The sequence below is a fragment of the Salvelinus alpinus genome, chromosome 31 (assembly GCF_045679555.1).
Source record: "Salvelinus alpinus chromosome 31, SLU_Salpinus.1, whole genome shotgun sequence".
NCBI classification, from domain to species: domain Eukaryota; kingdom Metazoa; phylum Chordata; class Actinopteri; order Salmoniformes; family Salmonidae; genus Salvelinus; species Salvelinus alpinus.
In genome coordinates, this window is record NC_092116.1 from 28,130,474 (window position 1) to 28,142,310 (window position 11,837).

The following is an 11,837-nucleotide window of genomic DNA, read 5'->3' on the forward strand; positions in this document are numbered from 1 at the left end:
AGGAACGTATATGGATACCCTGTGTTGAGGTTCAGCTTCCTGTGGTAATTCAACTTCAACATGGTCCTTTATTCTCTCCCTGAAACTCAGGGCATCGTTAAAGAGTGTCCCCAGGAGACAGCACATTGAATTTTAGCTTCCTGTGATTACAGGAAGTGACTTAATTGAGGGTCATAGGGGCGGTTTCGAAGGGTTAAAATGTTAAATACTTGTGACTGGAGGACCAGGCGTAGGACATTTGAAGTCAATCGGCCCTCCATTTACCTCCATTGGACACAATGGTCTTGCAGTTCTAGAAACTAAGAGCCTTGTTTTGTTCTTTAATACATTCTGCAGAGGATATAGATTTTTTTTTACTTGAAACTTCAATCTGTCTGTGTCTGTTTGTCAACCTGCCTGCCTGCCTGTCTGCCTGCCTGTCTGTCTGTCTGTCTGTCTGTCTGTCTGTCTGTCTGTCTGTCTGTCTGTCTGTCTGTCTGTCTGTCTGTCTGTCTGTCTGTCTGTCTGTCTGTCTGTCTGTCTGTCTGTCTGTCTGTCTGTCTGTCTGTCTGTCTGTCTGTCTGTCTGTCTGTCTGTCTGTCTGTCTGTCTGTCTGTCTGTCTGTCTGTCTGTCTGTCCGTCCGTCCGTCCGTCCGTCCGTCTGTCTGTCTGATTACAGGAAGTGAGAGAATGGGGTAGAGTGAGGGAAAGGGGAAGGGGAGAGAGAGGAGAGAGAGAGATGAGAGGAGGGGAGGGAGGGAGGGAAGGAAGGGGAGAGAGGAGAGAGATGAGAGGAGGGGGAGGGAGGGAAGGGGAGAGAGAGATAAGAGGAGGGAGGGGGGAAGGGGAGAGAGAGAGAGAGAGATGAGAGGTGGAGCGAGGGAGGGAGGGAGATGAGAGGAGGGGGAGAGAGGGAGGGAGTGGTGGAAAAAGTAAAGATGCCTTAATAGAAAATGACTCAAGTAAAAGTGAAAGTCACCCAGTAAAATATTACTTGAGTAAAAGTCTAAAGGTATTTGGTTTTAAATATACTTAAGTATCAAATGTAATTGCTAAAATAAGTATCAAAAATAAAAGTATAAATCATTTCAAATTCATTATATTAAGAACCAGATGGCACCATTTTCTTGTTGTTTTAATGTACGGATAGCCAGGGGCCCACTCCATGACTCAGACATATTTTACAAATGAAGCGTTTGTGTTTAGTTTATCTGCCAGATAAGAGGCAGTAGGGATAACCAGGGATGTTCTCTTGATGTGTGTGATTTGGACCATTTCCCTGTCCTGCTAAGCATTCAAAATCTAACCAGTACTTTTGTGTGCCAAGGAAAATATGTGGAGTGTATATTTATTTAGGAATGTAGTGAAGTAAAAGTATAAGTTGTCAAAAACATAAATAGTAAAGTAAAGTACAGATACCCCCAAAAACGACCTAAGTAGCACTTTAAAGTATTTTTACTTAAGTACTTTACACCACTGGAAAGAAGGAAGGAAGGAAGGAAGGAAGAAAGGAGGGAGAATGGAGGAGGGAGAGACAGAAGGGGGAGAGTGAGAGAGAGGGGAGAGAGGGTGAAGGAGGGATGGGGAGAGAGAGGATGGAGGGGCGAGAGAGTCAACAGAGGTGGGAGAGAGGAAGGAGAGAGGAGGGAGAGCGATGAGAGGAGGAGGCAGGGAAAGAAGGAGGGAGAGAAAATGGAGGGGGTAGGAGGGAGTGAGAGAAGGGGGAGAGTGAGGGAGGGGGGGAGAGATGGAGAGGGTGAGAGACGGGGGAGAGGGTGGAGGCGGTGAAAGAGGAGGGAGGAAGAGAGAAGAGATAAACGTTGTGCTGGCCAAACAAGACGTAGCTACAAACAAAATGGAGTTAAATGGTTCCAGTCTGCCGTGAAGCGTTCATCCATGTAATTATTCGAATCAGAAATCCATTTGCATTGCTAGTAATAGCCTAATGTTAGCTAGCTAACATTGAACCTAGTTGGTTAGCTCTTTAGCTACCTGCAGATTCATACTACAGCTATGAGAATGTTTGTATTGATAGTAGTATGAGTTGGGATTATGCCGGTTCATTGTTTAGCTAGCTAGCTACATGTCTAAACAAAAGACTCCACTTCGCTAGGTGATTACATGACCCATAAAGTTAGCCATGTTTGTCTGAGGGTAATTATGGCCATCTATTGTATCTATCTGTACATGTCTAGATGTCTAGACAATAGTGAGCCTGTAACGGCAGATTTCCTCCTCTTTGTCTGAAGAGGAGGTGTAGCAGGGATCGGACCAAAGCGCAGCGTGGTTAGTGTTCATCATGACTTTAATTAAGACAATAAACGTGAACACTACAAAATACGAAAACAACAAATGTGAAAAACCGAAACAGTCCTATCTGGTGCATAGACACAAAGACAGAAGACAACCACCCACAAAACCCAACACAAAACAGGCTACCTAAATATGGTTCCCAATCAGAGACAATGACAAACACATGCCTCTGATTGAGAACCATATCAGGCCAAACAACAAACCCAACATAGAAACACAACACATAGATAACCCAACCAAACCACGCCCTGACCACACTAAAACACAGAAAATACAAAAGAACTATGGTCAGAACGTGACAGACCCGTCCACTTAGTGAGATGTGGTTATAGCATTTCCTTCACATGACCCATCAATTTAGACAAGTGTGTCTGGTAAGCATCATCTAATAATTATAAAATATTCTTATCTGGACACTTCCTGTTTCTGATATTGCTACTATGCAATAACCATTTCACTGTACCGTTTATACCTTCTGTATCCTGTGCATGTGACAAATAAACTTAGATTTTATTTGATATAGTGTGTGTTTACCAGAGACGGTAATGTGAAGAACAACACGACCTGCACCAACGTTAGATTAGGCCAAGGACTAGATAAAGTGTGTTTTTACCTGGAGTTTTTCCTTATTGTAGACAACTACTTTTACCACTTTTAGTCTTGAAATCTTTGGTTGTTTACTACACTACTCACTCTGTTTAGCACATGGCCTCACATGGTAATCATTAAAGAGTTGGGTGGGGCTTAGGCTTAAGAGGGTGTGAACGATGCTGAATGGGTGTAGACGAAGACGAGCTCTCCAGTAGGTGTACCAAAACATTCAACGGCCATTTTCTCAAAAGTGGGGTTACAAGTTTATCAACTTCCAAAGCAGAATTACTTTCCCATTGTTCCTCAACTGCAGTGTATGATATACCCTTTTCTAGCTTTGAGTCTCTACTTTTATCCAATGTAAATAACACAACTTCAAATTTTGCTACATTAGACTGGATCGAGGCAGTCGGTCACAATTGAAGATGTTCTGAGGGCAAAAGGGGGCGAAACTCAATATTTTGAAGGTGTTCCTAATTTTTTGTCCACTCAGTGTATAATTAGTGTAAGACTGTGCTCCCACCTAGTGGAGAGAAATGGAGAATGTGTCAAGACAAAATAGGAAGGGAAGTTCAAAGTCCAGACTTATGATCCTTCTGGTTGATAGCTGAAATCACAGACAAATGACAAAAAGGAATGGACAGAAGGGGAAAAGGGAAGGCCTTTAACGTCCATCCACTGGTTTCACTATAACCACAAAGGACAATCAAGACAATCATCAAACGTCTGTAAAAAAAATAATAATTAAAAAGGCCACAACGGAACGGCCTTAACCCCTCTCTTCATTACAAACACAACACTGGTTCATGTCCCAACCGTCCAGCAGCAACAATAACAGATCACTTCCTTCTTCCCTGTCATGTAACATCAAAGGCAGACACTTTGGGAATAAGGTTCAACCTCCCAGTTCACTCAAACTCCGTCCAGAACAAACTGAAATACACTCAGCACTAATTTATTTCATGTGGAGTAGAGTGCAGAATTTAAAACATTCGTAGTCTCCTCCACACTCCAACCCAGTAGGTGGCGGTAATGCACCTAATATTAGTCCGTATGCCCGCCATTAAAATCCAAAGAAGAAGAAGTTAGACAGGCACCTGACTATATTGCATTGTGAATAGTCATATCAATAGAACACCTGATTATTCACTAAAACACATTGTGTGTATGTGTGTGTGTGAAGAGAGAGAACTTGTAGTCTTCACACGCTCAGGTAAGGTAAGAAATTGTACTTTAGATGTGGTTACCTTGTAAATTCAATTTAAAATATATTTTAAAGGGGGAAATCTGGGATTGGTAGGCTGCATACATTTTTGGACTTGTAAATGAATGGAGATTGTAATTTATAATTCCTTTTGAGATTAGTTAAACTGTTTCACCCCAGCAGAACGCACATAAGCTTGTTTTACTCCATTGTTTGTCAATATCGTAATTGTAAACAAATGTATAGTTTCAAATCGTGGTTAAAACCCACCTTTTTGATGATGATCAGAAGTTGTGGTCAGTAGTTGTGGTCAGTAGTTGTGGTCAGTAGTTGTGGTCGGTGGTATTGGGGTTGTGGTCAGTAGTTGTGGTCAGTAGTATTGGGGTTGTGGTCAGTAGTTGTGGTCAGTAGTATTGTGGTTCAGTAGTTGTGGTCAGTAGTTGTGGTCAGTAGTTGTGGTCAGTAGTATTGGGGTTGTGGTCAGTAGTTGTGGTCAGTAGTATTGTGATTGTGGTCAGTAGTTGTGGTCAGTGTCTAAACTACAGTTGTTGCATGTGAAAACTGAAAGAAGTGCAATGAAAAGTGATCGGGTGAAATATGAAGCGAGTAAATGCAGACAGCTTCGCTCTATCCAATCAGAGCAGCAGGATCAATGTACAGCCACATCCTTCTCTTTACAGACAGGCAAACTAGCCAGGGGCACGATCCTGGGAAATAGGATGATGCGTTGTTGCCTTGGCTGCTTCACCCGCTTTACCCTCCTCATATCATGTTTACCTGCGCTGACACATGCTCCTCTGGGTCTGTGAATATCCATAGCAACAGCACCACTTGGGCTGTTTAACGATGAGACGTGAGAGTGCTGTTAGCTGATGTTAGCTAGCTACCTTTTTGTCATTCTAAACTCAGACAAACAGCTGTAACAGCTGTCCTATTTTTGCCATTGTACAGCATTTTGAGCAATCGTTTTTATGCTCGCTTGTTAGACACATTTTTGCCTGTCAGCTGACTAGCTAGCGAGCTAAGTTGTAAACATTTGTATCTCGTTTTTTGAGTCATTGTAATGTTACAGATGAGAAATCTTTATCTTGTTAGTTGTTTGTTATTGCTAAATACAGACCCCTTTACTTTTTTAATAACACATTTTGTTACGTTACAGCCTTATTCTAAATAAGGCTTTAACGTTGAAGGTCCCCAGGAACACAGTGGCCTCCATCATTCTTAAATGGACGAAGTTTGGAGCCACCAAGACTCTTCCCTAAGCTGGCCGCCCAGTCAAACTGAGCAATCGGGGGAGAAGGGCCTTGGTCAGGGAGGTGACCAAGAACCCAATAGTCACTCTGATAGAACTCCAGAGTTCCTCTGTGGAGATGGGAGAACCTTCCAGAAGGACAACCATCTCTGCAGCACTCCACCAATCAGGCCTTTATGGTAGAGTGGCCAGACGGAAGCCACTCCTCAATAAAAGGCACATGCCAGCCCTCTTGGAGTTTGCCAAAAGGCACCTAAAGGACTCTCAAACCATGAGAAACAAGATTCTCTGGTCTGATGAAACCAAGATTGAACTCTTTGGCCTGAATGCCAAACGTCACGTCTGAAGGAAACCTGGGACCATCCCTACGGTGAAGCATGGTGGTGGCAGCATCATGCTGTGGGGGGATGTTTTTCAGTGGCAGGGACTGGGAGACTAGTCAGGATCGAGAGAAAGATGAACGGAGCGAAGTACAGAGAGATCCTTGATGAAAACCTGCTCCAGAGCACTCAGGACCTCAGACTGGAGCGAAGGTTCACCTTCCAACAGGACAACGACCCTAAGCACACAGCCAAGACAACACAGGAGTGGCTTCTGGACAAGTCTCTGAATGTCCTTGAGTGGTCCAGCCAGAGCCCAGACCTGAACCCGATCAAACATCTCTGGAGAGACCTAAAAATAGCTGTACAGCGACGCACGCTTCCCATCCAACCTGACAGAGCTTGAGAGGATCTGCAGAGAAGAATGGGTAAACTCCCCAAATACAGGTGTGCCAAGCTTGTAGCGTCATACCCAAGAAGACATGAGGCTGTAATCGCTGCCAAAGGTGCTTCAACAAAGTACTGAGGTCTGAATACTTTTGTAAATGTTATATTTTTATGTTTATTTGCTACAATTTCTAAAAACCTGTTTTTGTTTTGTAATTATAGGGTATTGTCTGTAGATTGATAAGGGGGAAAAAGCAATTTAATACATTTTAGAATACGGCTGTAACCGTAAGAAAATGTGGAAAAAGTCAAGGGGTCTGAATACTTTCTGAATGCACTGTACCTACAGAAGAAAATAGGAGAACATATTTTTTTGTAATGATGTCAAGTTTATTTCACAACTCCTAATATTCAGCAAATTACACTCACTGGAGTATCTGACATAGGCTTTGAAAGAGCAGCTGTGAAAAGGCTACCAGTGCGGCAAGTGTAGCTGGCAGCCGGTAATATTTCTTGACATGGACATACAGGTTTGCCAACAACATGGCTAACCTTTGTTAAAGCAGCTGAACAACTGCTCTTAGCGGAAATATGTTTGGAGTTAGTCTTCTTCCAGTTATAACGTGGGGAGGTCGAAATATATATCTTTTTTAAACATCCTATCAAATCTCGTCATTTTTTAAATGTTGATTACTCCTGTTGTCTATTAGCATTCACCTGGTGATACGTTTTATTTTGTTGCTAGCGTATGATGTGGGTCCCTGGGTCGCCAGTTTGCCTGGACAAGAAAAGGTTGAAGACCCATGGTGCATTGTGCCTATTTTTGTTCTATTATTGCAACTGAAATAAAATGCTTTATGTCGTATAAAAATATGTGTCTAAAACAGAAGTTTATCCCAACGAGACCGACCTGGTTAAATAAACGTTTCCTATAAAATGTGAAGGACCGGATTCTATCGGTAGCGCAGCCCACTGGACAGACGATACATTATTTTTTGAAAGGTAATTCCTGATTGAGCCGGAATATACAGCGTTTCGCGTGAATACAGTCTCCGTGAACATAGGAATATTAAAAGCTGCATTCTACTACCCACGATTAGATTGATTTCCGGCCTAGGTACCGGTAAATACATACAGACACAGACAGACAGACAGTAAGACACACAGACAGAAAGACAGACCAGTAAGACACACAGACAGAAAGACAGACCAGTAAGACACACAGACAGAAAGACAGACCAGTAAGACACACAGACAGACCAGTATGCCATAGGAGGAACTGTAAGTAGCCTTTAATTTACAGAAAGCATCACAATCCAAACAAACACACACACATGCATACACACACACACACACACACAGTTGCCCACATACAAATAATCTCTAATATTCACAACCTGGGATAGAAGAAACATTGTAAACAAAAATCCGGGACCCTCAAATTAGTACGATATTTTATATTTGGTATGGTACTGTATATATTCATTTGTGGATGTCCTTCACCCATTTTGTATATGTTTACGAATTGCAATTCGTACAATATGTTATGAATGTTCAATATGTATATGTTATGATTTCCAATGTGTTGTGGCTAATGTTAGCTAGGTGGCTAACACTAACGTCACCTACTGTAGGTGCTAGGCTATGGGTTAGGGTTAAGGTTAGGAGTTAGGTTAAAGGGTTAAGGTTAGGGTTAGGAGAAGGGTTAGCTAACATGCTAAGTAGTTGCAAAGTAGCTAATTAACTAAAAGGCTAAAGTTGTCTGTGATGAGACTGGAACACACAACTTTAGGGTTGGTAGATGTTTGTATTTCAATCGGTAACGTCACTCGCTCTGAGACCTTGAAGTAGTTGTTCCCCTTGCTCAGCAAGGGCTGCGGCTTTTGTGGAGCAATGGGTAACGATGCTTCGTGGGAGGCAGTTGTTGATGTGTGCAGAGGGTCCCTGGTTCGAGCCCAGGTAGGGGTGAGGAGAGGGACGGAACCTATACTGTTACATGTACACCCACCCAACCTCCTTTCGTTTTTGCCTTAAGTAACCTTCTTTCTTATGTAACCATACCAAACGTAACACATCATACTAATATGATTGTCCCGGATGTTCGTTTACCACGTTAGAGCCTGGTATTCAAAACAAATGTACACATTTTTTTTTTATCATCATCATACAGTATATAAATTATAAAGATAAATCCTTAGTGTGTATCCCAAATAGCACCCTATTCCCTACATAGTTCACTACTTTTGACCATGGCGCAAATATAGTGCACTATAAAGGGAACAGTGCTGCATTTGGGAAGCTTCCTTAGAATCCAACATATCTGTACTGTACACCTTTATCATACGTATTTAAAGTAGAGGTCAAAGAGAGGGTAATATTCTGGAGAGAGAGAGAGAGAGAGACAGACAGAGAGAGACAGAGAGAGAGAGAAGTGTAGAGTTCTATCATCGTATGCACCATTGTGTACCAATTCTACTAGAAGAAGAAGATACTGAAAGACTGGATGACGTCGCCACCCAGTGGCCATACAAGCTCATAGCATCGCTGCTCATCTCTATACATACATACTATGTGTGTTCCAAATCACACCCTATTCCCTATATAGTGCACCCATTTTGCCCTTTGGATCCTGGTCAAAAGTAGTGCATTATAAAGGGAATAGGGTGTGATTTGGAACACAGACACAGAGACTCATAGGTGGATAGTGTTGGAGATAACCTGTTAGCTATTTATCTTTCTTTCTTCTTTTTGTATAACTCCCTCCTCTTATTCAAATTGTTGGCTATAGTGCCTGTCATTATAAGATATATTACTTCGGCTTTATTTCTCTAAATATTCTCCAGAATTAAAAAAACGTAATTCTTATTCAAAATAAGGATTCTGTTGTTTCTTTTCACCTTCAAAAGTTTAAAATGCAGTCATTCCATTGGATGGCAGTGTTTGTCACTCAAAATCAACTGACAAATGGCTGTGCCTAACTGACTGCCACAGGCCGGTGTTCAACATATGCCGTACTTGGGGCTCAAGAGTTTTTTCTTAGGCCGGGATTCAATCCAAATCCCAATCTGCATTTTAAAGGATATTTACGATTGAGCCGCCACGCGCAGTGTTAACCACCTTTAACCACCTCCACAACCACCTTTAAAAGCAGTATTATTGGTGCTATGAATCAAATGATCTGCTCGGGAAATTCTATGGGTCCTATCTTAGAAGTAATATGATGGAAACTCACACTAGCCCATGCCTCCAATCCAAAGTTTTTACATTTGTGCGGAGTAGTGAACGAGTGTTCGGGAGAAAAGTATGTATTATTGGGACGCACACTGGGGTCCTAGCCTGTAAAAAGGGGGCCTGGAGTTTATCCTGGGCAGATAACTTGGTCGGGAGAAACTCCTGGCTCTACATATTCTAACCCGATGATCATTCAACTACGGCAGTGTTTTACGCTATTGTGACATCATCAGCGTTGCCATAGAAATAGAATCCCACTTGTTAAATGGCTGCCGGTCCACCTATTTCAAACCCATTGATTTGAATGGGGAATGTCCTTTCTAGTCATTGTGCTTCTATGGTCTCCTCCCCAAACTCCACTGTACAATCTTAGATGTAAAGGTGCCCGGAAGAACCATTCTAGCTGAAAAAGATTCCTGAAAGAACCCCTCTGAAAAGGGTCTTTGAGAAACCCATATGTAAAGGTTCAAACTTTTTGTGACAGGAGGGATTACATTTTGAACCTTTTTAATAATATATTGTAGAGGTGGCAGTCTATCAGATTGGAGGCGTGACTTATTGGAGGCGTGGCTTTCAGATAGTTATTTTTGGTCACCCGTTAGTGTAAATGTCATTCCTGTTCATCATGTAAAGTTTGTACACTGCAAATTAACATGTGCCTTGAATATGTATGTGTATTACATATTCTAATATTAACATTGCTGATTCCATACAGTAATAAAGTGATGATTTGCGTAAAGCTGTTGAGGTACTCTGTTAGCCTCATTGAAGATACAAAACTGTCCGTGTTCAACCGTAACATGTGATGACAATACAACAGAACGGATGAACAGGAATGACATTTAATCTCACAGGTGGACAAAAAATATATAGATCTTAAAGCCACGCCCCTACTAAGTCACGCCTCCACTAAGTCACGCCTTCACTCCCGGTTGCTACTGGAACCCGTTGCTACAGGAACCATTAAAGCAGGGGTGTCAAACTCATTCCATGGAAGGGCTGAGTGTATGCTGTTTTTTTAATATATAGACTTGGACAACCAGGTGAAGGGAGATCCTTACTAATTAATTACCTTAATTCATCAATCAAGTACAATGGTGGAGCGTAAACCCTCAGACACTCGATCCTCTGTGGAAGGAGTTTGACACATGTTTATTAAAGGTTCCTCCAAGAACCCCTCAACTAACCGAAGGTGCAAATATGAACCATTGACAAAAAAGGGTTACTCGAGGATCTACAGGGTTACTCGAGGATCTCCAGGGTTACTCGAGGATCTCCAGGGTTACTCGAGGATCCCCAGGGTTACTCGAGGATCTCCAGGGTTACTCGAGGATCTCCAGGGTTACTCGAGGATCTCCAGGGTTACTCGAGGATCTCCAGGGTTACTCGAGGATCTCCAGGGTTACCCGAGGATCTCCAGGGTTACTCGAGGATCTCCAGGGTTACTCGAGGATCTCCAGGGTTACTCGAGGATCTCCAGGGGTTACTCGAGGATCTCCAGGGTTACTCGAGGATCTCCAGGGGTTACTCGAGGAACTCCAGGGTTACTCGAGTCACCACTAATTCTAAATATGTACTGTGAAAATCATCATGCTGTTTTTATGGAGTCGTCTCCAACTTCTACTGTAACTGTAAAACAACATCGTCTAGTTACATTATATTAAAATGCTTTATTATTATTATTATTATTAAAAACATACAGGACGTTTTGATTGAAACCCCTGTCTCTAATGCCACCCTATCTCCTACATAGTGCACTACTTGTGACCTATAGAGCTCAGGTCAAAAGTAGGTGTTATTTGGGAAAAATGCCCTCAATCAGAGAAACAAAATGGTGGGTGTTCAATCAGGTGAGGCTGAAATTCCATAACAGAATCCCTCTCAGTTTTCCCAAAAAGGAATGTTCCCAGTCTGAAAATTCCAGAATTTTCCAAAATGTAATTCCGGCATTCCAATTTTCTTATTTTCTTGTCTTTCTTGTCTTAACGTTCCGTCTGGATCTCCAGTTCATGTCTTTATATTTAGGAACTCTCTTTTTCAATCATGACCTTTAAACTGTTGACCTCTAACCTCTAATCTAACCTCAGCCACTTACAGTCCATCTGAGAGGTCTGAGACAGATCCATATTTTCAGGGCTGTGTCCTGATTTTCTACCTTTTTCCCAAAAGTGTGCACAGCCTTCATTAATAGCAGTCTGAGTGTCCTGCTGGAGGTTTGGTGTAAGAAGCTGACCTCTCGCCACATCACGCCCAGTATCGGTGCAGTCTGCCTGGGCACGGTGTGGCTCTGGGACCCCTTTGTGACTTGGATTGGTTGTTGAGAGAAAAAAGACAGAGAGGTCGTGAGGGAGAGAGAGAGAGAAATAGAGAGAGAAAAGCGCGCGAGAGAGAGAGAGAGAGAATAAGAAGAGGGAGAGAGAAACAGCGAGAGGGAGAAAGAGAAAAAGCGAAAGAGAGATGGAGAGAGAAAAAGCGAGAGAGAGAGAGATGGAGAAAGAGAGAGAGAGAAAGAGTATGGCTTTTGTATGTGTATAACATCACTAGTGTTTTATCTCCTCAT

The 11,837-nt window shown here is 42.3% G+C and overlaps 1 protein-coding gene across 1 annotated transcript in view; it reads right to left on the minus strand.

Moving 5' to 3' along the window:
* Window positions 1-7,311: 7,311 nt before the first annotated feature.
* Window positions 7,312-11,837, minus strand: part of sema4f (sema domain, immunoglobulin domain (Ig), transmembrane domain (TM) and short cytoplasmic domain, (semaphorin) 4F) — a 132,037-nt gene continuing 127,511 nt past the window's right edge. The window contains exon 18 of the mRNA XM_071379370.1: window positions 7,312-11,837. This exon is cut by the window's right edge and continues 788 nt beyond it. The gene's annotated coding sequence lies outside the window, so the exon portion shown is untranslated.